Source organism: Balaenoptera physalus (genome assembly GCF_965194825.1).
Source record: "Balaenoptera physalus genome assembly, chromosome: 4".
NCBI lineage: Eukaryota > Metazoa > Chordata > Mammalia > Artiodactyla > Balaenopteridae > Balaenoptera > Balaenoptera physalus.
The window spans coordinates 8,566,566-8,593,891 of record NC_138891.1 but is presented as its reverse complement, the minus strand read 5'-3'; the positions used below and the strand labels follow the sequence as shown (position 1 = coordinate 8,593,891).

The following is a 27,326-nucleotide window of genomic DNA, read 5'->3' as shown; positions in this document are numbered from 1 at the left end:
TTTTTTAAACACTATTTTATTTATTTTATTTATTTATGGCTGTGTTGGGTCTTCGTTTCTGTGCGAGGGCCCTCTCCAGTTGTGGCAAGTGGGGGCCACTCTTCATCGCGGTGCGCGGGGCCTCTCATTATCACGGCCTCTCTTGTTGCGGAGCACAGGCTCCAGACACGCAGGCTCAGTAATTGTGGCTCACGGGCCCAGCCGCTCCGCGGCACGTGGGATCCTCCCAGACCAGGGCTCGAACCCGTGTCCCCTGCATTGGCAGGCAGACCCTCAACCACTGCGCCACCAGGGAAGCCCAATAAAGATGTTTTAAAAAAAGCAGGTTTAAACTAAAGCTGGTTTTGCTCCATATTTAAGAGATAAAGGATTCATAATTAGACTAAAGTAGTCACACCTTTAGTTAAGGAAGACAACCAATTTTTAAATGCGCAAAGAATAACAATAAACAATTCACTGAAAAGGAGTTATAATTGGTTCCTGAAGATGTTTAACCTCATTAATAATTGGGGGAAATGTGAATTAAAATAAGAGAGTTTTGCTCGCAGAACATCGACTCAAGTGTCAGTGAGGGTCAGGGGACAGGCATTTTCCTGTGCTACTGATGGGAGTGTCAGTTGTTGAAGACAATGTGGCAGTATTAGAATTAAAAATACAGTTCTCCCCAATTATACTTCTCGCACTTTCTATTAAGAGAAAGTATACATGTGCACTTATACGTTGTTGGAAATAGCAAAATATTGGAAACATTGTATGTATCCAACAATATGAATCACTTCAAGTACTATATATCTATATGCAAAGATAAAAAGGAATACGATGTGGGCAGAGAAAAAGAATTATATAGACCTGTATATATGGTAATATAAAGCAAGACATTGTTACGTAAACATAACCTCCATCTGTTTTAGGACTTTGTTCATCCTGAATCCTCAATATCTTAAACAATGCTTGGCATAAGTTCTCAATTAAAAATATCTTGAATAAATGAGTGTGAAAAAAAGCAAGTGTATGAACAATTTAAATATAATGGTCCTATTAATATTTAAAACAGAATATGAACAATGTTTAAAAGTATAGAAAAGGGACTGAAAATGTAACAGCAAACATTTTTAGTACTTACTTCTAGGAGTCAAGTTTAGAAGTTGTCAGTGAAGGAGAACATCTCAATTGTCCTTTTCTGTGTAACAAACCCCTCAAAATCAGGGACCTAAAACAACAACCATTTTATCATTCTCTCTGATTCTGTGGATCACGAATTTAGAACACAACAGCGATAGCTTGTGTCTGAGCTACAATATCTGAAGCCTCAGCTGGGCAGACTCAAAGGGCAGAGGGTATTTCAAAAGACAGAGGCTGGATGTCTGGAGACTTCTCACTCACACGTCAGTGTCCAGGTTAGGATGGCTCAAAGGCTGCTCATCTGGGACTGTCAACTGCAGTGACTTCTGCATGGGCTGGGGCTTCTGCACAGCATGGTGGCTTCAGACTTTTGGACTTTGGACTTTTTCTGTAATGACTTAGGGCTCCAAGAGCAAATATTCCCATGAACAAAGTAGAAGGTGTAAGACCTTTTATGACCTAGCCTTCGCGGGCACCCAGCCTCACTGCTTCTGCTGTATTCTATTGGTTGAAGCATTCACAAGTCCACCCAAACTCAAGGGGAGGAGATACAAGCTCTACCTTTCAGTGGGAAGAGTGGTAAAGAATCACCAGAGAGGGAAAATGCTTATTTTTTATTAATCTTTTTTTTTAAATAGTCATCGCTTTAATTTGAGAATTTGTGCATGGCAGTAAAAGAGGTAAAAACACAGAATCTGGAACCAGAAGACCCTAGTTCAAATCCTAGCTCTTCCATTTAATAGCTGACTGACCTTGGGCAAACACTTAGCCTCTCTGTTTCTTTCTATGTAAAATTAGAGATGATTACAACATCTACTTCATGACTATTGTGAAGATTTTGTGCATCAATGAATATAAAAGTCTTTAGAACAAAGTCGGACATATTGTATTAGGCATAACTATTACTTGAGTATAACAGTTTTTAAATGGAACCTGCATAAGAATTGGTCTTTTTAAAATTTATCAGTAATAAGAGATAAGGCTTCATATTCATTGGATCCCTAACCCTCAGCTAAACTTAAAATCTTCTGTTCTAGCTGTGTAAGAAATCACTGCAAAAACTGTAGTCTGAGCTTCCTCACAACATGGCAGCCTTGTGCTTCTTACATAACGGTTCAGGACCCCAGAGATGAGTGTCTCAAATTAAACCGGTGGACACTGAATGGCTTTCTACCTTGACCTAACATCTGAAGACAGCTGTCTCTTCTGCCATCCTCTATTGGTCAGCCAGTCTCTAAGGTTGGTCAGATTTTAGGGGAATACTCTCTTTAGGAGGAATGTCAAAAAATTTGAAGATATGTTTTAAAATTTCTGTGTCCTCTCCCTCCAGGATAGCATATTTGTATAGGAACAGTTTCAGGTATGAGACATCCCCTGGGTTTGAATACCATCTTTGTCACTTGCTAGTTAGAATTGTTATGGCTGTTTAATAAATTAACACATGTAAGATACTTGGTATATACCAAATTAAGTGTTTAGTAAAACTTAGCTGCGTTGCTTTGGCTAAAAATAAAGGGTTTGTTTCTATGGCCAGATGGATATATCTTGGGCTGTTATGCTATAGACCAGAAAACTTCAAAAAATAAACAGTAGGTAAATTCATATTATGTATGAGTATAGAGTGGCAAAAAAATTCCTGGGTCTTCTTCATTTTCTTTGAAAGCACAAAAAGTGCATGTGTCTGCCCAAAGAAGTCTCCACAATGCATATTCCAAACAGGGTGAATGTCTAGTTTCCAACTTTTAGGGTAGTCTAGTTTCAAGCAAAAAAAGAAGTCTCTGTCAGAGTTGAATATACACCTCCTCTTTCTCTTTCTAATCACCTTAGCTTTGTGGCACAGATCTAGAAAATTCGACACTTATAGAAACCCTTCTCAGGATTCACCATACAATTCTCTTTTCCCATGCCTAGATGGTGAGCAAGGGCTCATAAAATGCATATCACATCATTATATTATGTTTAAACATTTTTATTTCTCCAGAGAATTTAAAATATACGAACATGTGACTCTGTGAGGAAATGATCCAAAAAAGATTATAAATACAGCCATAAATGTCAAAGTTCCTAAAACATTCCGCTGGCTCTATCTTCAGAAGAAAGTGTTTACACAGAGAGCACACGCCAGCATGTTTTATTATTGTTATTGTGGGCATTAAATGTTACAAATGCAATCTGTTTGACATACACATAAAGGATGGTCTCCACAAACCTTTAAGAATCACCTCTAGGGGCTTCCCTGGTGGCGCAGTGGTTGAGAATCTGCCTGCCAATGCAGGGGACATGGGTTTGAGCCCTGGTCTGGGAAGATCACACATGCCACGGAACAACTGGGCCCGTGCACCACAACTACTGGGCCTGCGCGTCTGGAGCCTGTGCTCCGCAATGAGAGGCCGCGATAGTGAGAGGCCCGCGCACCGCGATGAAGAGTGGCCCCTGCTTGCTGCAACTAGAGAAAGCCCTCGCACAGAAACGAAGACCCAACACAGCCATAAATAAATAAATTAATTAAATTTAAAAAAAAAAGAAAAAAAAATCACCTCTCTGTGGAGCTGATCGGCAGGAACAGTTAGGTAAGTCATGGGCAGCAGGCACTGCAGAGCAAGCAAGGTATTGCCATCACTAGGAGACAACTAGGAATTCCTCTTCAGGTTTTATCTTAATCAATGTTCAGTTTCAAAATTGTGTTTGTTTCACCTGTAGATTTTTCCTGGAAAGTATGATACGGTAAGTGGTTAATCATCACTTGCTTTCCTGTTTGACCCATTCAGGATAATCAAGATATCTTTTCTTAAAAAAAAAAAAAAAAAAAAAAGATAGGAAAGGAAGAAGGAAGGAAGGAGGAGAAAGGGGAAGGAAAGGAAAAGTACAAAAGGAGGTAGGAAGGGAGATGGAGATGGAAGGAGGGAGATGGAGGTGGAAGGAGGGAGATGGAGATGGAAGGAGGGAGATGGAGATGGAGATGGAGGTGGAGATAGAGGTGGGGATGGAGATGGAGGTGGAGATGGAGGTGGAGATAGAGATGGAGGTGGAGATGGTGATGGAGATGGAGGTGGAGGTGGAGGTGGAGGAAGATGGAGATGGAGAGAGATGGAGGTGGAGGGAGGAAAAAGAAGGAGGTGCCTTCCAGTCTAGACTTGCCATATGTAGAGGGTCTCTTTCCTTTCTGGTTTCTCTTACTCTTCAGTGAGTCAGCAGTAAATTTTATCTTGTCAGGCCCCTCCTCCTTTGAAAGGAAACTACTCCACTCTCACTCCTGCTGCCTTCCTGCTTTGTACCATCCCCTTCCCTAACTACATCTCAACACCAGTGTCTCTAGAGCTGCGCTCTCCAGTAGAAATATAACATGAGTCACAAATGGGAGCCCCATGTGTAATTTTACATTTTCAAGTAGTCACATTAAGAAAAGTTAGAAGAAACAGGTGAAATTCATTTGAATAATACATTTTATTTAAGCCAATATATCTAAAATATTATCATATCAACATGTCATCAATATGAAAATGAAATACTTTACATTCTTTTTTTATACTGACTTTCTGAAATCCAATGTGTATTTCACACATATAGCTCATCTCAATGAGAACTAGTCACATTTCTCTTATATCCTAGCCTTCTTATTGCTTCCTATTCATCGATAAAATAATCCTCCCTTAACTTGACCCAGTTTGGGTTGGGTTCTGCTTCTTCAAATGAAGCCGAATACAACAGCCAGTAGAGTGTTTGGTCACAGTGTTTATTGCTTATTTCGTGTCTTAAGGAATTATTTGGTATGGCACCAGGCTATTTTTCTTCAGTCATGTGCCATTGGAGATGTTTGGGATTATTTGTGCTTTATGGGATGATAGGGTTTACCTTTATCTTCCTATCATGTACCCTTTTCTATTTGATGTTACCTTATGTTTGCAAAAATACTGGTACAATGCTTCCATCTGGCAATTGAGAGAGTTCCTCTTAACAATACCCTTTGAGACTATTATTAACATTGTTAACATTAAATGTCCTAGCGAGGGGCTATCTCTGATACTGTATAATTTCATTAATTTAAATCCAAGTAAAGATCTAATTTTCCAATGCATCTCAGCCATTAATTAGCCCTAGCTTTCTTGGTGATTAACTTTGATGACAATAGCATTTCACACGATGTTCAAACATAACGTTCTTCTTCTTATACTAGAGTGGGGTTATCTTTTGGTAAACATTTTACTCTGGAGCTGTTTAGATAAACCACAAATCTACGAGTTAAAGATCCAAGCCTCAGTTTACCTATTAATTAAAGGAAGAGTTTCTTGACTGTAACATGTGTCAAAAACAACAGATCTTAATTATACTTATGAGTGGTGTATGAATGCAACATGACACAAGTATCATGATTACTTTAAAAATTATTCTAATATGATTGATAATATTGAAAGATTAAAGACAATCACTTGGGAGAAATGAACACTTTTTATTTCTGAAATTTATTCTAATGATTTCCTCACCTCTGACCTTGTATGTCCAGAAGGGTTGGGACTAGGACCTTGGGTGCACAATTTAAGAGAACCCCCAAAACTCATTAATCAAGATGAATCATATTTTCATGCAATATTTTTAAAAATAAAAATGATTGCCAAAATCTGTGATGAAAAAAATCAGAATTTAAAGCAAAGACAGGATCAGAGATTGCAGTGAGCGGAGAACACTGCTCCCAGACCATTAGTAAGATTTAGTTATCAAACCACTTTATTGCAGTTTGTGTAGAATTTGAGAAGCTTCCACCAGACATAGAACTCAATCAATTTTCAGCTCTTAAATAGCCACTGGATTCTAATATCTTTTCTTACATATCATTTTTTCTCCTTTCATTCTTCACAGGTTGGGGTTCTCCCCAGATATTATATTAGGAAATTCAAATGAGTTCAGCTCTTCAGATCAAAATTAAAGAAGTTCTCTGTTGGTACTGCATGATTCTAAATAACTGTGAAACCTACTTTTAGACAGAGTATAAATAACACGGTTGAGAATAGATATCTATGAATAGCGCTTTGAGTGAAAGAAGGGTGTAGCCAATTTCACTTCACTGAGGTACCACTAAACAAGATGAGCTTATTTCATACAAAGGAATGACCAAATTAAGCATGAGAAAATGTGAGGAAATTTTCAGTCATGACTTTTTTTCCAGCCCGAATTTTCACTCTTCTGTGTGGTTAGAAATAGAATTCTCAAGACCCACCCCCTCTTTCTTTCATGAGCCTTGGAAAAATCAATTTGATCTAGACTTAACTTTATCAGAGGCCTCCTGATACCTTGTGACTTTCATCACTGTTTCAGATGTTCAGGCCAAATGGGAAGAAGGAAGTAGTAAGGATGGTAGTGTGGGGTCTAAAAGCTAAGCCAGTACTTCTCAAACTTTATAATTCCCTGGGATGTTTTTAAAATGCAGATTCTGGGATGGGACCTGAAATACTTCATTTCTAACAAATTCCCAGGTAATGCCAAGTTTGCTATTTCATGCACCAAACTCTGAGTAGCAAGGATCTATGCTACTTGTGAATTTCTATTGTTGCTTTTGAGACTGAGTGTTTAAGAAATTACTCTACTTGGAAAAATAATTTAGGTTGCCTCTCTAGAATTTAAGATTATTGAGAGTAGGAATTTTGTCTTGTTTGTTCTTTGTTTTTTTAAACATCTTTATTGGGGTATAATTGCTTTACAATGCTGTGTTAGTTTCTCCTTTATAACAAAGTGAATCAGCAATACATATACATATAACTCCATATATCCTCCCTCTCGTGTCTCCCTCCCATCCTCCCTATCCCACTCCTCTAGGTGGTCACAAAGAACCGAGCTGATCTCCCTGTGCTATGCACCTGCTGCCCACTAGCTATCTATTTTACACTTAGTAGTGTATATATGTCCACGCCATTCTCTCACTTCGTCCCAGCTTAACTTTCCCCCTCCCCGTGTCCTCAAGTCCATTCTCTATGTCTGTGTCTTTATTCCTATCCTGCCCCTAGGTTCTTCAGAACCTTTTTTTTTTTTAGATTCCATATATATGTGCTAGCATACAGTATTTGTTTTTCTCTTTCTGACTTAACTTCACTCTGTATGACAGACTCTAGGTCCATCCACCTCACTACAAATAACTCAATTTCATTTCTTTTATGGCTGAGTAATATTCCATTGTATATATGTGCCACATCTTTATCCAGTCATCTGTCGATGGACACTTATATTGCTTCCATGTCCTGGCTATTGTAAATAGTGCTGCAATGAACATTGTAGTACATGACTCTTTTGAATTATGGTTTTCTCAGGGTATATGCCCGGTAGTAGGATGGCTGGGTCATATGGTAGTTCTATTGGTAGTTTTTTAAGGAACCTCCATACTGTTCTCCATAGTGGCTGTATCAATTTACATTCCCACCAAAAGTGCAAGAGGGTTCTCTTTTCTCCACACCCTCGCCAGAATTTACTGTTTGTAGATTTTTTTGATGATGGCCATTCTGACTGGTGTGAGGTGATACCTCATTGTAGTTTCAATTTGCATTTCTCTAATGATTAGTGATATTGAGCATCCTTTCATGTGATTGTTGGCCATCTGTATATCTTCTTTGGAGAAATGTCTATTTAGGTCTTCTGCCCATTTTTGGATTGGGTTGTTTGTTTTTTTGATATTGAGCTGCATGAGCTGCTTGTAAATTTTGGAGATTAATCCTTTGTCAGTTGCTTCATTAGCAAATATTTTCTCCCTTTCTGAGGATTTTCTTTTTGTCTTATTTATGGTTTCCTTTGCTGTGCAAAAGCTTTTAAGTTTCATTAGGTCCCATTAGTTTATGGTTGTTTTTATTTCCATTTCTCTAGGAGGTGGGTCAAAAAGGATCTTGCTGTGATTTATGTCATAGAGTGTTCGGCCTATGTTTTCCTCTAAGAGTTTTACAGTATCTGGCCTTATATTTAGGTCTTTAATCCATTTCAAGTTTATTTTTTGCGTATGGTGTTAGGGAGTGTTCTAATTTCATTCTTTTATATGTAGCTGTGCAGTTTTCCCAGCACCACTTAATGAAGAGGCTGTCTTTTCTCCATTGTATATTCTTGCCTCCTTTATCAAAAATAAGGTGGCCATATGTATGTGGGTTTATCTCTGGGCTTTCTATCCTATTCTATTGATCTATATTTCTGTTTTTGTGCCAGTACCATGCTGTCTTGATTACTGTAGCTTTATAGTATAGTCTGAAGTCCAGGAGTCTGATTCCTCCAGCTCCGTTTTTCTTTCTCAAGATTGCTTTGGCTATTCCGGGTCTTTTGTGTTTCCATACAAATGGTGAAATATTTTGTTCTAGTTCTTTGAAAAATGCCATTGGTAGCTTGATAGGGAATGCATTGAATCTGTAGATTGCTTTGGGTAGTATAGTCATTTTCACAATGTTGATTCTTCCAATGCAAGAACATGGTGTATCTCTCCATCTGTTTGTATCATCTTTAATTTCTTTCATCATTGTCTTATAATTTTCTGCATACAGGTCTTTTGTCTCCTTAGGTAGGTTTATTCCTAGGTGTTTTATTCTTTTTGTTGCAATGGTAAAAGGGAGTGTTTCCTTAATTTCACTTTCAGATTTTTCATCATTAGCGTATAGGAATGCAAGAGATTTCTGTGCATTAATTTTGTATCCTGCTACTTTACCAAATACATTGATTAGCTCTAGTAGTTTTCTGGTAGCATCTTTAGGATTCTCTATGTTTAGTGTCATGTCATCTGCAAACAGTGACAGCTTTATTCTTCTTTTCTGATTTGGATTCCTTTTATTTCTTTTTCTTCTCTGATTGCTTGGCTAAAACTTCCAAAACTATGTTGAATAATAGTCGTGAGAGTGGGCAACCTTGTTTTGTTCCTCATATTAGAGGAAATGGTTTCAGTTTTTCACCATTGGGAATGATGTTGACTGTGAGTTTATCATATATGGCCTTTATTATGTTGAGGTAAGTTCCCTCTATGCCTACTTTCTGGAGGGTTTTTGTCACAAATGGGTGTTGAATTTTATCGAAAGCTTTTTCTGCATCTATTGAGATGATCATATGGTTTTTCTCCTTCTATTTTTTAATATGCTTTACCACATTGATTGATTTGTGTATATTGAAGAATCCTTGCATTCCTGGGCAAACCTCCACTTGATCATGTGGTATGATCCCTTTAATGTGCTGTTGGATTCTGTCTGTTAGTATTTTGTTGAGGATTTTTGCCTCTACGTTCATCCGTGATATTGGCCTGTAGTTTTCTTTCCTTGTGACATCTTTGTCTGGTTTTGGTATCAGGGTGATGGTGGCCTCGTAGAATGAGTTGGGGAGTGTTCCTCCCTCTGCTATATTTTGGAAGAGATTGGGAAGGATAGGTGTTATGTCTTCTCTACGTGTTTGATAGAATTCGCCTGTGAAGCCATCTGGTCCTGGACTTCTGTTTGTTGGAAAGTTTTTAATCTCAGTTTCAATTTCAGTGCATGTGATTGGTCTGTTTGTATTTTCTATTTCTTCCTGCTTCAGTCTCAGAATGTTGTGCTTTTCTAAGAATTTGTCCATTTCTTCCAGGTTGTCCATTTTATTGGCATATAATTGCTTGTAGTAATCTTTCATGGTCCTTTGTATTTCTGCAGTGTCAGTTGTTACTTCTCCCTTTTCATTTCTAATTCTATTGATTTGAGTCTTCTCCCTTTTTTTCTTGATGAGTCTGGCTAATGGTCTATCACTTTTGTTTACCTTCTCAAAGAACCAGCTTTTAGTTTTATTGATTTTGCTATTGTTTCCTTCATTTCTTTTTTCATTTATTTCTGGTCTGATCTTTACAATTTCTTTTCCTTCTGCTAACTTTCGGGTTTTTTTGTTCTTCTTTCTCTAATTGCTTTAGGGGTAAGGTTAGGTTGTTTATTTGAGATGTTTCTTGTTTCTTGATGTAGGATTGTATTGCTACAAACTTCCCTCTTAAAACTGCTTTTGCTGCATCCCCTAGGTTTTAGGTCATTGTGTCTCCATTGTCATTTGTTTCTAGGTATTTTTTGATTTCCTCTTTGATTTCTTCAGTGATCTCTTCGTTATTTAGTAGTGTGTTGTTTAGCCTCCATGTGTTTGTATTTTCTACAGATTTTTTCCTGTAATTGATATCTAGTCTCATAGCATTGTGGTCAGAAAAGATACTTGATATGATTTCAATTTTCTTAAATTTACCAAGTCTTGATTTGTGACCAAGTTATGATTTATCCTGGAGAATGTTCCATAAGCACTTGAGAAGAAAGTGTATTCTGTTGTTTTTGGATGGAATGTCCTGTAAATATCAATTAAGTCCATCTTGTTTAGTGTGTCCTTTAAAGCTTGTGTTTCCTTATTTATTTTCATTTTGTATGATCTGTCCATTGGTGAAAATGGGGTGTTAAAGTCCCCTACTATGACTGTGCTACTGTTGATTTCCCCTTTATGGCTGTTAGCATTTGCCTTATGTATTGAGGTGCTATTATGTTGGGTGCATAAATATTTACAATTGTTATATCTTCTTCTTGGATTGATCCCTGATCATTTTTTAGTCCTTCTTTGTCTCTTGTAATAGTCTTTATTTTAAAGTCTATTTTGTCTGATATGAGAATTGCTACTCCAGATTTCTTTTGATTTCCATTTGCATGGAGTATCTATTTCCATCCCCTCACTTTCGGTTTGTATGTGTCCCTAGGTCTGAAGTGGGTCTCTTGTAGACAACATATATACGGGTCTTGTGTTTTGTATCCATTCAGCCAGTCTATGTCTTTTGGTTGGAGCATTTAATCCATTTACATTTAAGGTAATTATCGATATGTATGTTCCTATTACCATCTTCTTAATTGTTTTAGGTTTGTTATTGTAGGTCTTTTCCTTCTCTTGTGTTTCCTGCCTAGATAAGTTCTTTTAGCATTTGTTGTAAAGCTGGTTTGGTGGTGCTGAATTCTCTTAGTTTTTGCTTGTCTGTAAAGGTTTTAATTTCTCCATCAAATCTGAATGAGATCCTTGCTGAGTAGAGTAACCTTGGTTGTAGGCTTTTCCATTTCCTCACTTTAAATATGTCCTGCCACTCCATTCTGGCTTGCAGAGTTTCTGCTGAAAGATCAGCTGTTAACCTTATGGAGATTCCCTTGTATGCTATTTGTTTTTTTTCCCTTGCTGCTTTTAATATTTTTTCTTTGTATTTAATTTTTGATAGTTTGATTAATATATGTCTTGGCTTGTTTTTCCTTGGATTTATCTTGTATGGGTCTCTCTGCACTTCCTGGACTTGATTGACTATTTCCTTTCCCATATTAGGCAAGTTTTCAACTATAATCTCTTCCAATATTTTCTCAGTCCCTTTCTTTTTCTCTTCTTCTTCTGAGACCCCTTTAATTCAAATGTTTGTGCATTTAATGTTGTCCCAGAGGTCTCTGAGACTGTCCTCAATTCTTTTCATTCCTTTTTCTTTATTCTGCTCTGTGTTAGTTATCTCCATTATTTTATCTTCCAGGTCACTTTTCTGTTCTTCTGCCTCAGTTATTCTGCTATTGATTCCTTCTAGAGAATTTTTAATTTCATTTATTGTGTTGTTCATCATTGTTTGTTTGCTCTGTAGTTCTTCCAAGTCCTTGTTAAACGTTTCTTGTATTTTCTCCATTCTATTTCCAAGATTTTGGATCATCTTTACTATCATCACTGTGAATTCTTTTTCAGGTAGACTGTCTATTTCCTCTTCATTTGTTTGGTCTGGTGGGTTTTTACCTTGCTCCTTCATCTGCTGTGTGTTTCTCTGTCTTCTCATTTTGCTTAACTTACTGTGTTTGGGGTCTCCTTTTTGCAGGCTGCAGGTTCATAGTTCCCATTGTTTTTGGTGTCTGCCCCCAGTGGGTAAGGTTGGTTCAGTGGGTTGTGTAGGCTTCCTGATGGAGGGGACTAGTGCCTGCGTCCTGGTGGATGAGGCTGGATCTTGTCTTTCTGGTGGACAGGACCGCATCCAGTTGTGTGTTTTGGGGTGTCTGTTACCTTATGATGATTTTAGGCAGCTTCTCTGCTAATGGGTGGGGTTGTGTTTCTGTCTTGCTAGTTGTTTGGCATAGGGTGTCCAGCACTGTAGCTTGCTGGTTGTTGAGTGGAGCTGGGTCTTAGCGTTGAGATGGAGATCTCTGGGAGAGCTTTTGCCATTTGATATTAGGTGGAGCTGGGAGGTCTCCGGTGCACCACTGTCCTGAACTCGGCTCTCCCACCTGAGAGACACAGGCTTGGAACGTGGCTGGAGCACGAAGACCCTGTCAGCCACACGGCTGCTAGTTTTGGATTGTCTCCTGCAGAGGCGGAAGGTGGCTGTGGCTCACCGTGGGGACAAGGACACAAGCAGCAGAAGTTCCTGGAAGTACTCCTTGGTGTGAGCCCTCCCAGAGTCCACCATTAGCCCCAGCAAAGAGCCAGGTAGGATCCAGTGCTGGGTCGCCTTAGGCCAAACAACTCATCTTGTCTGTGTTTATAGCCCTAGTGCTTAGAACATTCCAGGGCATATTAAAGGTACTTTAATGTTCTTGGTTGTTGAATGAACAAAAAATGAAATATGAGACTGATATTAGGAAAGGGGTTCTTAAGTTTTTTGGTCCCATGTTTCCTGTCCCTTTGGCAAGCTGGTAAGGACTGTGGATCCCCTCTCAGGTTAATATTTTTAAATGCATAAAATAAGATGCATAGAGATTACAAAGGAAACCAATTATATGGAATTATAGTTATCAAAATATATAAAAGTCAAATGTGTGATGTCATAATATATGTGCTTTTAAAACACAAAATCTAGCAGATCAAATAATTATTATAATTTTGAAGAAGTGATGAGTATAAGCAATGTTTTCAGATATCTGCAACAACTGTAATTTGATAGGAAAATATCTGTGATTTCTTTTGGTGATGAAGAGACAGGTACTGCTAATAGTACTACAGGTTGTTGCTTATCTTCATAATTGAAGGATATGCTCAATTTCAGCTGGAAGTGAGTGCAGATAATGTTGTAATTACTTTCATGTTTAAGTTCACAGCCACCCTGCATTCTACCCATGACCCTCTTGGGAATCTGTGAACCCCAGTTTAAGAACCTGTTTTTGGACAGGTTTTATTTATCAGGCTTCTCTAATGTTGGCTGAAAATCCTTTCATTAAAAGGAAAAAAAACAGTGATACTTATGATTACTTTACTTTATCAAACATAGTGTCTAGTGATGGACATATTGTTCCAATTTTTTAACACAGTACTTCAACTTGCAGAAATCTGAAATAGCTCTTGCCAGAAATGATTTTCTTCCCTTCCATTCACGTCTACAACAGTGACAAAAATATAATGGATGCCTAAACTCACTGAATAAACAACTCACAAATGCAAGTTTGTAAAGTGTATTCCCATGAAACAGATCCATAAACCTGGTTAGCACACCAAGGCCCCATCAAGAATGTTTGAACTAAATCTTAATTTGTTACTCAAGAACATTTCACATGGCCTTCGAAATGAATTATATGCTGCCTCGTTGACAAGAAATGTAGCAGACTACACATTCGAGAGACCGAACGGGGCTTGTGGGATTGTTTTATTGAACAATTTCACAGGTGTTAACAAGAGAGGTGGGCCGAGGAGTTTCAATGGAGAGAAGGCAACTCCGTGCCTGGAGTTATTCACACACCTGTTAGCAAGTTGTAGTATCTCCTCTACCTTGTTTCCTTTGTAATAGTTTTGTATGGCCACCTCATTGATCACCTCCTCAGAAGTCAGAGAGGGAGGGGAGGAGAGAGAAGGAAGAGAGAAAAAAGAAAATAGGAGAGAACTAGCTAGGAATCAAATCTGGCACAGTGCCAAGGACAGACTAGTCCCTAGAGCAGGGGCCTCAAACTCAGGGCTGGATACAGGAGCAAAGGAGTTTTGTTTGGCTCATCTGCCATTAATAAAGACTGAATTTGGTGGGGAGAAAAGGGAACCCTCCTACACTGTTTGTGGAAATGTAAATTGGTGCAGCCACTATGGAGAACAGTATGGGGGTTCCTTAAAAAACTAAAAATAGAGTTACCATATGATCCAGCAATTCTACTCCTGGGCATATATCTGGAAAAGATGAAAAGTCTACTTCAAAAAGATTACATGCACCCCAATGTTCATAGCACTATTTACAATAGGCAAGACATGGGAGCAACCTAAAAGTCCACCAACAGATGAATGGATAAAGAAGATGTGGTACATATACAATGGAATATTACTCAGCCATAAAAAGGAATGAAATAATGCCATTTGCAGCAACATGGATGGACCTAGAGATTATCATACTAAGTGAAGTAAGTCAGGCAGAGAAAAACAAATATCAAATGATGTCACTTATATGTGAAATCTAAAAAAAGAAACAAATGAACTTATTTACAAAACAGAAATAGACTCACAAACATAGAAAACAAATTTATGGTTACCAAAGGGGAAAGAAGTGGGGCAGGGATAAATTAGGACTTTGGGATTGACATATACACACTACTATATATAAAATAGATAACCAACAAGGTCCTACTGTATAGCACAGGGAACTCTACTCAGTATTTTGTAATATCCTGTAATGGAAAAGAATTTGAATATATATATATATATATATATATATATATATATATATATATATATATGTGAATCACTTTGCTGTACACCTGAAACTAACACAACATTGTAAATCAACTCTATTTCAATTTAAAAAAATCAAATTTGATGTTCTTAGGCAGGAGTGTGCCAGTCAACGTTTAATAACCCCCTCTGGGGTGGGGGAGGGGTGAAAGCACTGCTATGGAGTAGTGTTCGCTAGTTTCCGGGGTGTAAATTGTTGATTTCAAGCTACCCAGGTGAGGATGTTGACTGCAGGTTTGGAAAGAGATGCGTGCAATGGGCCGTGGTGGTCCTGCAAGCTGGCTCCAGCTGACGCTGTCCTTCAGCCGGCGCACCCTCCTGGGTTCCCACCTCTGCATCTTATCCTCACCCTGCTCACGGGCCCCTTCCCCACCCCCTAGATCCCGGCGGACACTGGAATTCAGGACTTCTTCCTGGAGCTTTTCTGGGCTCCTGACGTCGTTCCCAAAGCCAGTGTGAGGAATGTGCTGGCTATTCTGAGATGCCAACAGAGACTTGTGTGTTCATTGTGAAGAAAGCGGGATGATTTGGCAGCAAACAGCAAGGACTGCGCCTGAGATGCGGCAGCTCTAGGGAGCCTGGCTTGGGTGTCACTTGATTGGCTGCTACCTGTCTCTGTTTTTCCATCTGTCAAAAACAGCTGCTAGGTCACAACTAACTGAAAGGTGGGAAATAATTTGAAAAAGTAATGGGGCTACACAGAAAAAATAAAAGTAGTACTATTCTTTCTTCTCCTCAGCTTTCCTACTCTACTAAATAAGATATTCTGCAAGGATTGCGTACTATTTCTGTCTCTTCACACTTCTTCTCTTGCTAATTTTCAGTGGGCTTCTGAGATCTGATATAAATGTGCAGGCGATGTGGAAACTGATCGAGAGGCAGAGATTTATATGAAAAATGATATACACACATTTTACCACCCATGTTAATGTTACAATTTTGCTGATGATCCAGTTGCTTAAAAGGAAATAAAGACTTCGAGAGCATATCACTTAAAACATCATATCATGTGTCCCTTGAATCACATTTTAACCAGAAAACAAATCCTATCTTTACTTGTGATAATGCTTAGAAAAGAAGTTGAGATTTTGTTTAGAGTTCTTAAATCAGTAGAGCACGATCTCTCAGGAGATTGCAAAGCCCTACTGAGTTCCAAACCAGTTACCAAAGCCCCTCCAACTTCCACTTCCCTCCTGATTATAGAGATGCCCTATTCTGGAGGAAGTGAAGAAGCAGCTGCTGTGCTTTTCTCCCGCTCACCGCGCCCTCCTCCCCACTGGAAGTTACTGTGAGCATTCGGACAGAGGGATCCTAACAGGAAGATCGGGGACCCTGGTTTTATTCCTTGATCTCTCACTTCTTCGGAGAGTTCTCGTTCTAGCTTCAGCCGCCTCTGCTATCAGAGGGGCAGCAGGAGTAAAGTAGCAAACAGCAAGATTTGAATATTCATTTAAAGAGCACTTTAATGATACTTAAGGAAAATAAACAGTAAACCAGGTTTAAATACTGATAATAAGAAGTCTAGAAGCCATCTCCTAGCACTTTGTAGTAAGTACATTTTCTCATTTAACTTGGATGTCCCATGGTCTGCTTGTGGTCTGAAGGGGGAGTCAGTCTGAAGCAGGGGAGAAGACAGACTCTTATGAACACATAGCTACAGAAGATACAAGGTGAAGTGCTTATTGTCCTGTTTCCAGGCTTGGCACTGACCTCCATGCCTTGGATGCCCAGCCTGGTAAACCTCTACTGATCTTCTGAGACTCATCCCAGACATGATATCTTCCAGGAAACATCCATGTTAGTTTTCCACTGGCACCCCACCCCCAGGGGGCACTCCTCTGTTCACTGCACTTACCACAGTATATTGTCCATCTGTCCAGTTGGGCTGTATGCTCCTCGAGAGTAGAGAAGGCAACTTGTCCAACTCTGTGGCCCCTGATCCTATGTTTTGCTTTGTCTATAGTAAGTGCTCCCCAACGTTTTTGTGAATGAATGAATCCTGAAGGGATGCTACAATAAACGCAAAGAACCTAGATGGAGTTTATAGAAGAGAGGAATTTTCCGCAGAACTTTAAGGAATGCATTGTTTGGAGTAAGAAGATATGTTTTCATGGAGAAATGAAGAGGTAAATGAGATCTATGTAGAAAGTGGTGTCTCATTTTATTTAGCTACGGTTTGACAAACAGGAAATAAGGGCAGCCAAATAACAGGGGAGGCAACTGGTAAACGGTTAGTTTGAAGCCTTTATGCAAAAGACTTTAGCCATGACTGGGAGCTACTGATGCCACAGTGAATCTGGATATGCTGTGCACCTTGTACACTCAAATTCATACTAGGTTGTCTCGCAAAGTCACAGCCCCTGAGTGTGTTAAAGGCACACTAGAAACGAATGAAGGAAATTCGAGGTTTCATTTGGGGCTGCCTCATTCAGCTGTACTTCTGACTGCAACAGTGAACCTGCTCTGGAAATCCACATTTCCCCTTCATCCCTCAGAAAATAAAATTCGGCTCCCCGGAAGTAATTTCACTCCATTATTAATGCCATCAGAAAATATTCCATTTTCACTTGTTATGGTTAAATTTCATCTCTCATAAAAATGGCATGTAGTTTCTTCATCAGCTGGTAGGCAGAACTGCTCGATACCTGAGAAAATCCCTTATGTCTTAGATTTTTTGTTCTCTCATTAAACACTTTTGAGAAGGATTACCGCATTTTCTCCTATGTATACAAGGACACACACACACACATGCTCCCATGCCCTTATGTCATTAATGTTATATCTTTAGCATCTTCTACCAGCAAGCTTGCCATGTATTTTATTTTTAATCTGCACTTCATAACTGTTGTTGCCAGGTTGATAAAGAAGATCACAAGAAATAATTTCTAGCATGAGAAGCAGTTAAGTAAAAACCTGTGCTGCTTCTTCAACCCTCTTTCCCTACTCTATCCTTTAAGAATGCCTCTTGGACCAGAGGCAGTCCAAGACGGCAGTGTAAGAAGATCCTGAGCTCTCTTCCATGGACACACCAAATCAACATCTACATATGGCATAATTACTGCTAAGAAAGAACCAACAACTAGCTGAACAGCTCCTCCACAACCGCCCCTCTGGGATAAAAGGGCCACATCAAGATGGGCAGGAGAGGCAGAGACACACAGGAGGGAAGGACTTCATGGTCTGATGCTACTCCATAAGGAGCATGGGGTTTGGGTCTCACATCGGGCATTCCAACCTTTGGGACCTGCACTGGAGAGACAGGCCCCCAAAATATCTGGCTTTAGAAACCAATGGGGCTTACGTCCAGGGAACCCAAGGGCTGTGGGGATCTCAGATACTCCTTCTGAGGGACTCGCGAGTAATCTCATTCATCCTGACACCCAGCGTAAAGGCAACAGTTAGAGAACTGCCTGGACTACATGTGAAGGTTTATTTGCTCATTTTAAAGCATCTGCTGGGGGGACAGGGATGAGTTAGGACTTTCCTGGGGATGGGGGCACCTGGTGAGTGCCATTTTTACATTCTTCCTATACCTTGCTTGTGCAGGCAGAGGCATGGACACAGCCTCACTAGAGCTGCAGGCTTGCTCTGCTCCTGACACTCTTCCTTGCTAAAGCCATGGGCACACCCCACCTGCCGTGTGTTTCTGCATCGTGATAGCTACCGCCCCCAGCACTCTTTTCCAGCCTTGCTAAGGCCACAGGTGTGCCCTGAGGTGTGCTCATCCCATGCCTCCCCAAAGTGTGGCCTGTCCTCAGCACTCCTGCCTTGCTAAAGCCAGCAGGTCAGCACAGCCCACAGGGGATGACCCTCAATTGCCTGGCCCTGGTGGCCACAGACACTTGGTTTCTTGACCCATGGGACTGTAACAATCAGAAAGACAGTTCTGGGCAAGCTAGCAAGCCTGGGGTACTGCACAAATAGCAGGTTGAAATACACCTTCAGTCTGCCTGTGAGAAAGGCCCATTTTCTTGTCCTGAGGCTTCAACCTGAGGGACAGGCTTCAGGTTTGCCACATGCCTAGAGGCTATGGAAGTGCTCTCAGGGAACGTAGGCAGGAGACACCATCCTTGTGCACTCCCTTGGCCTTGCCACAGCTCATGGGTATCCCCCCAAAAAGATCTCATACACTCGTCTAAAGCCCCAGTACTGTCACACAGGGACAACTCAATTACAAGAAGAAAACCAGAAAAATCACAAATATGTGAAGATTAAACAACATGCTACTGAAAAATCAATGGGCCAGTGAAGAAATCAGAAGGGAAATCAGAAAATACCTGGAGACAAATGAAAATGGAAATACAACATTCCAAAATCTATGAGATACAGTAAAACCAGTTCTAAGAGGGATAGCAATTCAGGTCCACCTCAAGAAACAAGAAAACTCTCCAATAGATGATCTAAATTTACACCTAAAGGAACTAGAGAAACAAAAACAAACAAAGCCCAAAGTTAGTAGAAGGAAGGAAATAATAAAGATCAGAGTGGAAATAAATGAAATAGAGACAAAAAAAAAGGAAAGAAAGAAAGAAAGAAAGAAAGAAAGAAAGAAAGAAAGAAAGAAAGAAAGAAAGAAAGAAAGAAAGAAAGAAAGAAAGAAAGGAAGGAAGGAAGGAAGGAAGAAAGAAAGAAAGGAAGAAAGAAAGAAAGAAAGGAGAAAAAAATGAAAAAAGATCAATAAACTAAGAACTGATTCTTTGAAAAAATAAACAAAATTGATAAGCCTTTAGAGAGGCTAGATAGACTCACCAAGAAAAAAAGAGAGAGGGCTCAACTAAACAAAAGCAGAAATGAAAGAGAAGTTACAACTAATACCACAGAAATACAAAAGATTATGAGAGTACTATGAATCATTATATGCCAACAAATTGGATGACTAGAAAAATGGATAAATTCTTAGGAATGTACAATCTCCAAGAGTGAATCAGTGTATCTGAATACACTGATTACTAGTAAGGAGATTGAATCAGTAATAATAAACCTCCCAACAAACAAAAGCCCAGTATCAGACAGCTTCACTGGTGAACTCTACCAAATAGTCAAAGAATATTCAAAGAAGATTTAATACCTATCCTTCTCAACCTATTTCAAAAAATTGAAGAGGAAGGAACACTTTCAAACTCATTTTATGAGGCAAGCATTACCCTGATACCAATACCAGACATGGATAACACAAGAAAAAAGAAAATTACAGGCCAATATCCTGATGAACATTGATGCAAAAATCCTCAAGAAAATATTAGCTAGCCGAATTCAACAGTACCTTAAAAGGTTCATACACATTGATAAAGTGGGATTTATTCCAGGAATGCAAGGTCCACAAATCAATCAATGTGATACCCACATTAACAAAATGAAGAATAAAAATCTATGATCATCTAATAAATGCAGAAAAAACATTTGACAAAATTCAACATCTAATTATGATTAAAAATAACTCAGCAAAGTGGGCATAGAGGGAACACACCTCAACATAATAAAGGCCATATGTAACAAAACCATAGCTAACATCATACTCAGTGGACAAGCTGAAAGATTTTTTTCTAAGATCAGGAATAAGACAAGGATGCCCACTCTCACTACTTTTATCCAACATAGTATTGGAAGCCCTAGGCAGAGCAATTAGGCAAGAAAAAGAAACAGAAAACATCCAAATTGGAAAGGAAGAAGTAAAACTGTTACTATTTGCAGATGACATGATACTATATATAGAAAACCCTAAAGACTCCACCAAAAAAAAAAAAAAAGTTAGAACTAGTAAATGAATTCAGTAAAGTTGCAGGATACAAAATCAGTATACAGAAATCTTTTGTGTTTCTATACAGTAGTAACAAACTTTCAGAAGGAAAAATTAAGAAACCAATTCCATTTACAGTTGCATCAAAAGGAACAAAATACCTAGAAATAAATTTAATTTTAACCAAAGAAGTGAAAGACCTGTACACTGAAATCTCTAAGATATCGATGAAAGAAATTCAAGAGGACACAAATAAATGAAAAGATATTTTCTGTTCATGGATTGGAAGAATTAATATTGGTAAAATGTCCATACTACCCAAAGATATTGACAGATTCGATGAAATTCCTATCAAAATTCCAATAGCATTTTTCACAGAACCAGAAAAATAACTCTAAAATTTGAATGGAACCACAAAAGACCACAAATAGCCAAAACAACCTTGAAAAAGAAGAACAAAGATAGAGGTATCACACACCCTGATTTCAAACTATACTACAAAGCTATAGTAATCAAAACACTATGGTATGAGCATAAAAACAGACACACAGATCAATGGAACAGAATAGAGAGCCCAGAAATAAACTCATACATATATGGTCAATTAATTTGCCACAAAGGAGCCAAGAATATGCAATGGGAAAAGGACAGTCTCTTCAATATATGGTGTTGGGAAACCTGGACAGTCACATGCAAAATAATGAAACTAGACTGCTATCTTACATAATACACAAAAATTAACTAAAAATGAATTAAAGACTTGAATGTGAGACCTGAAATCATAAAACCCCTAGAAGAAAACTTAGGCAGTAATCTCCTTGATGTTGGTCTTTGGCTTTGAATTTTTAGACTGGAATCCAAAGAAAAGGGCAACAAAAGCAAAAAAAACCAAGTGAGACTACCTCAAACTTAAAAGCTTCTGCACAGCAAAGGAAACCATCAACAAAATGAAAAGGCAACGCACTGAATGGGAGAAAATATTTGTAAATCATATATCTGGTAAGGGATTAATATCCAAAATATATAAAGAATTCAAACAACTCAAAAGCAAGAAAAACAAAACAATCAGATTAAAAAATGGGCAGAGGATTTAGATAGACATTTTTCCAAAGAAGACATACAGATGGCCAACAGATACATGAAAAGATGTTCAACATCACTAATTATCAGGGAAATGCAAATCAAAACCACAATATCACCTTACACCTGTCAGAATGAATATTATCAAAAAGACAAGTATTGGAGAAGATGTGGAAAAGGGCGATCATCACAAACTGTTGGTGGGAATGTAAATTCATGCAGCCACTACAGAAAACAGTATGGAGGTTCCTCAAAAAATTAAAAATAGAACCACCATATGATTCAACTATTCTACTTCTGGGTATTTATCTGAAGAAAATGAAAACCATAATTCAAAAATATATAAGCACCCCATGCTCATTGCAGAATTATTTACAGTAGCCAAGATATGGAAACAACCTAAGTGTCAATCAATGGTTGAATGGATAAAGATGTGGTATATTTTGGTGTACAATGAAATACTACTCAGCGGTATAAAAGAAGTCTTGCCATTTGCAACAACATGGATGGACCTTGAGGGTATTATGCTAAGTGCAATATATCAGACGGAGAAAGACAAATACCATATGATTTCACTTATATGTGGAATCTTAAAAACATAACAAATGAACAAATGAAACAAAACAAAAATCACAGATACGTAGAACAGATTGATGGTTACCAGAGGAGAAGGGGGTTGGGGGTTGGGCAAAAATGTGTGAACGGGGGTCAATGATGTGGTGATGGATGGTCATAGACTTATTGTGGTGACCACTTTATAGTGTATACAAATATCGAATTATTATGTTGTACACCTGAAACTAATATAATGTGAGATGCCAATTTTACCTCAATTTAAACTAAAAGAATAAAGCAATCCAACACAAGCTACCGCAGCTAGAGGTAGAACTGTCCTTGCCCTCTCACCATGCTCCCCAGCACTGTTGATTGTGAGATCCTTCTGGAGTCTCTGGAGACCGAGGGGCGTGGCACATGGACCACACCTCCTTCCTGAGCTCCACTGTGCTTCTCAGTCATCCAGTTAGCTAAGCTGTGCTGCTCCACTGAATGATGGAGATGGGAAAAAGAACTAGCATTTCTGCCCCTCCGGATGTCACAACCTAGCCTAGTGAGGGAGCCAAGATGTGAACAAATTATTCAGCGTGTTGCAGCATCGTGTGGGCTGAAGTGTGTCCCCCCGCCACAATTCATATGCTGAAGTTCTAACGCCCAGTGTATCAGAATGTGACTGTATTTGGACAAAGTGTCTTTAAAGAAGTAATCAAGTTAAAAAGAGGTGTCCTTAGTAGAAGAGATTAGGGCATAGACACAAACAGAGGAAAGACCATGTAAAAACACAAGGAGAAGAGGCCATTTACCAGCCAAGGAGAGGGACCTCAGAAGGAACCAACCCTACTGACACCTTGATCTTGGACTTCTACTCTCTAGAACTATGAGAAAATAAATTGTGTTGTTTAAGCCAAAAAAAGAAAAAAGAAAAAAAAATGGCTGCCCCTTTCTATCTAATGTATTATCTTAAGGAATTTGCTATTTTTCCCCCAAAGGGAGGGGAAAAAAACCCTCACTCTTCAAGATGTTACTTTGTTTACTCCAGTTAATTATTTAAGAGGATTCTTTAAGCCCTCACCACTCAACCTTTACAATTCCACGCAGAAACAAAGATAATTTAGAAGGCTGAGAAGCTTTATGCAAATTGAGATTTTCAGAGCCGAAAAGGGCACCTCACAGCTTCAGCCAAGTGACTGTTGGACACCAGGGCATAGTGGTGTTTGGTAGCTGGTGATGAGGGGGATTTTGGCCACAAATGCAGAGCCATTGTTGAACATGTAAACAAATATTAATAATACAGCATTAATTTATTGCTTCTGCGGATTATTCTAATACAGACTTGCTGACTTGTCCATGTATAATACATAAACACATCCATAAAAATTTAATGCCTTCACCCACAACACTGCCTGTTGACACGTTTTCACTCTCCTTAACGCTGCTAGCTGAAGGAGTGAACACAATGTCAAGGTGGCAGAATTAAGCATGACACTGGCGTGATGGTCAGAAAATTAACTTTTCAAAACTTTGGGGTCAATTAGACATTTAGCAACATGTGCGGTGATGACAAATGTGGCTGAAGCTTATTTTGAAAACTGGATCCCGAATTACAAATAGGAGCAGCGGAAAAACCCGTCTACACCCCAAGGGCAAATGACACTGAATTCAAAAAGCTATTAGGAAGAGTCCCCTAAATGTTTTGGCTACAAACATTTGCATCATTCGACAGAGCAATCTTAAAAAAATCCTTCAACTCACACGTTCCTTTCAAAATGAACACTTGTAAAGAAAGAATAGAATAGAGATATAGTGATGATTTTTTTTTGCAGAATCTGAGTCCTAAAGTTTGGGGCACACACCATTTCTTCCTCTCTCTTTGTCAGAGCAGCTGAGGCAAGATCCCTCCCTCACTGGGAACTCAGATTTCTGAGTATAAACTCTCAATTCTTCATAAGAAAGATAGGACACAACAGAAAAGCATTGCAAATCATTTTATCTTCACCCCTTGCTGATTGGAAACCAGGCTCACTCATAGTTTGGATTTCTTTTTTACAAGGCATTTGCATATACATTCTGCTTTTGTCAAATTCTGTGTGCCTGTTGCCAAAATGGAAATTGGAACTAGCCATGAGGCGTCTTTCCCCACAGTCTCTAAAATTTCTGTTCCTCTCTGGATAGTGGATGTACCGTCGTTTTGCAGCTCTCAGCTCGGCTCCAGTAACAACTCTGTTATGGCCCTGTGGCCTTTTTCATAGCATTTAGTTTCAGGTCTGCCATGTGTTGGACCCCCATAACAGCCAGGCTGACTCTCATTCTCTGGCTCCAAAGACGTCGGCCGTGAGAGTGGATCTGGAAGCCTGCAAAGTGTGGTGGAGTTGGCTCGATTTCATGTGACGGGCTCAGATTATGGTCTTTGTCCAGAGTAGGCTTGATATAGAAACAGAAAGGCTTAACATAGGGCCTGCTTCCTAAGAACATAAAGGACCATTTATGGTGACTGTTTAAATTAAAACTCAACTTCTTCTTGATCCTGAAGCTCTTTCAATTAGGTAGGCAGTTTGCTTTACTGGGAATTTTCTTGGGATCGCTATTTGTAAAGGAAGTTATTGCCCAACTGAAGCAGGTTCCAGCTTATGGCTGAAAGTAACATGTGGAGAGCACTTTTGTAGTATATCTCCTTTTTTTTTTCTTTTTTAACGACTTTATTGGACTATAATTGCTTTACAATATTGTATTAGCTTCTGCTGTATAACAAAGTGAATCAGTGTACATGTATCCCCATATGCCCTCCCTCCCACCCTCCGTATCCCACCCCTCTAGGTGGGCACAAAGCACCAAGCTGATCTCCCTGTGCAATGCAACTGCTTCCTACTAGCTATTTGGTAGCGTATATATGTCCATGCCACTCTCTCACTTTGTCCCAGCTTCCCCTTCCCCTTCCCTGTGTCCTCAAGTCCATTCTCTACATCTGCGTCTTTATTCCTGCCCCTAGGTTCTTCAGAACCTTTTTTATTTTTTTTAGATTCCGTATATATGTGTTAGCATACTGTATTTATTTTTCTCTTTCTGACTCACTTCACTCTGTATGACAGTCTCTGTGTCCATCCACCTCACTACAAATAACGCAATTTCATTTCTTTTTATGGCTGAGTAATATTCCATTGTATATATGTGCCACATCTTCTTTATCCATTCATCTGTCAATGGACACTTAGGTTGCTTCCATGTCCTGGCTAGTGTAAATAGAACTGCATTGAACATTGTGGTGCATGACTCTTTTTGCATTATGGTTTTCTCAGGGTGTATGCCCAGTAGTGGGATTGCTGGGTCATATGGTAGTTCTATTTTTAGTTTTTTGAGGAACCTCCATACTGTTCTCCATAGTGGCTGTATCAATTTATATTCCCACCAACAGTGCAAGAGGGTTCCCTTTTCTCCACACCCTCTCCAGCATTTATTGTTTGTGAATTTTTTGATGATGGCCATTCTGACCAGTGTGAGGTGATACCTCATTGTAGTTTTGATTTGCAGTTCTCTAATGATTAGTGATGTTGAGCATCCTTTCATGTGATTGTTGGCAATCTGTATATCTTCTTTGGAGAAATGTCTATTTAGGTCTTCTGCCCATTTTTGGATTGGGTTGTTTGTTTTTTTGATTTTGAGCTGCATGAGCTGCTTGTAAATTTTGGAGATTAATCCTTTGTCAGTTGCTTCATTTGCAAATATTATCTCCCATTCTGAGGGTTGTCTTTTCATCTTGTTTAAGGTTTCCATTGCTGTGCAAAAGCTTTTAAGTTTCATTAGGTCCCATTAGTTTATGGTTGTTTTTATTTCCATTTCTCTAGAAGGTGGGTCAAAAGGATCTTGCTGTGATTTATATCAAAGAGTGTTCTGCCTATGTTTTCCTCTAAGAGTTTGATAGTGTCTGGCCTTACATTTAGGTCTTTAATCCATTTTGAGTTTACTTTTGTATATGGTGTTAAGGAGTGTTCTAATTTCATTCTTTTCCATGTAGCTGTCCAGTTTTCCCAGCACCAATTATTGAACAGGCTGTCTTTTCTCCACTGCATATTCTTGCCTCCTTTATCAAAGATAAGGTGACCATAGGTGCCTGGGTTTATCTCTGGGTATTCTATCCTGTTCCATTGATCTATATTTCTGTTTTTGTGCCAGTACCATACTGTCTTGATTACTGTAGCTTTGTAGTATAGTCTGAAGTCAGGGAGCCTGATTCCTCCAGCTTCATTTTTCTTTCTCAAGATGGCTTTTGCTATTTGGGGTCTTTTGTGTTTCCATACAAATTGTGAAATTTTTTGTTCTACTTCTGTGAAAAATTCCATTGGTAGTTTGATAGAGATTGAATTGAATCTGTAGATCTGTAGAATCTGCTTTGGGTAGTATAATCATTTTCACAATGTTGATTCTTCCAATCCAAGAACATGGTATATCTCTCCATCTCTTTGTATCATCTTTAATTTCTTTCATCAGTGTCTTATAGTTTTCTGCATACAGGTCTTTTGTCTCCTTTGATAGGTTTATTCCTAGGTATTTTATTCTTTTTGTTGCAGTGGTAAAAGGGAGTGTTTCCTTAATTTCTCTTTCAGATTTTTCATAATTAGTGTGTAGGAATGCAAGAGATTTCTGTGCATTAATTTTGTATCCTGCCACTTTACCAAATTCATTGATTAGCTCTACTAGTTTTCTGGTAGCATCTTTAGGATTCTCTATGTATAGTATCACATCATCTGCAAACAGTGACAGTTTTACTTCTTCTTTTCCAATTTGGATTCTTTTTATTTCTTTTACTTCTGTGATTGCTGTGGCTAAAACTTCCAAAACTATGTTGAATAATAGTGGTGAGAGTGGGCAACTTTGTCTTGTTCCTGATCTTAGTGGAAATATTTTCAGTTTTTCACCATCGAGAAGGGTGTTGGCTGTGGGTTTGTCATATATGGCCTTTATTGTTTTGAGGTAAGTTCCCTCTATGCCTACTTTCTGGAGGGTTTTTATTATAATTCGGTGTTGAATGTTGTCAAAAGCTTTTTCTGCATCTATTGAGATAATCATATGGTTTTTCGCCTTCAATTTGTTAACCTGGTTTATCACATTGATTGATTTGCATATATTGAAGAATCCTTGCATTCCTGAGATAAACCCCACTTGGTCATGGTGTATGATCCTTTTAGTGTGCTGCTGG

General features: G+C 38.8%; 1 long non-coding RNA gene across 1 annotated transcript; it reads left to right on the top strand.

Annotated features, from left to right (window-relative positions):
• Positions 1 to 3,477: 3,477 nt before the first annotated feature.
• Positions 3,478 to 27,109, top strand: LOC309659525. Its single transcript, XR_014262862.1, has 3 exons — positions 3,478 to 4,035; positions 4,076 to 4,129; positions 4,190 to 27,109. It is a non-coding gene; the product is annotated as an uncharacterized lncRNA (long non-coding RNA).
• Positions 27,110 to 27,326: the final 217 nt, after the last annotated feature.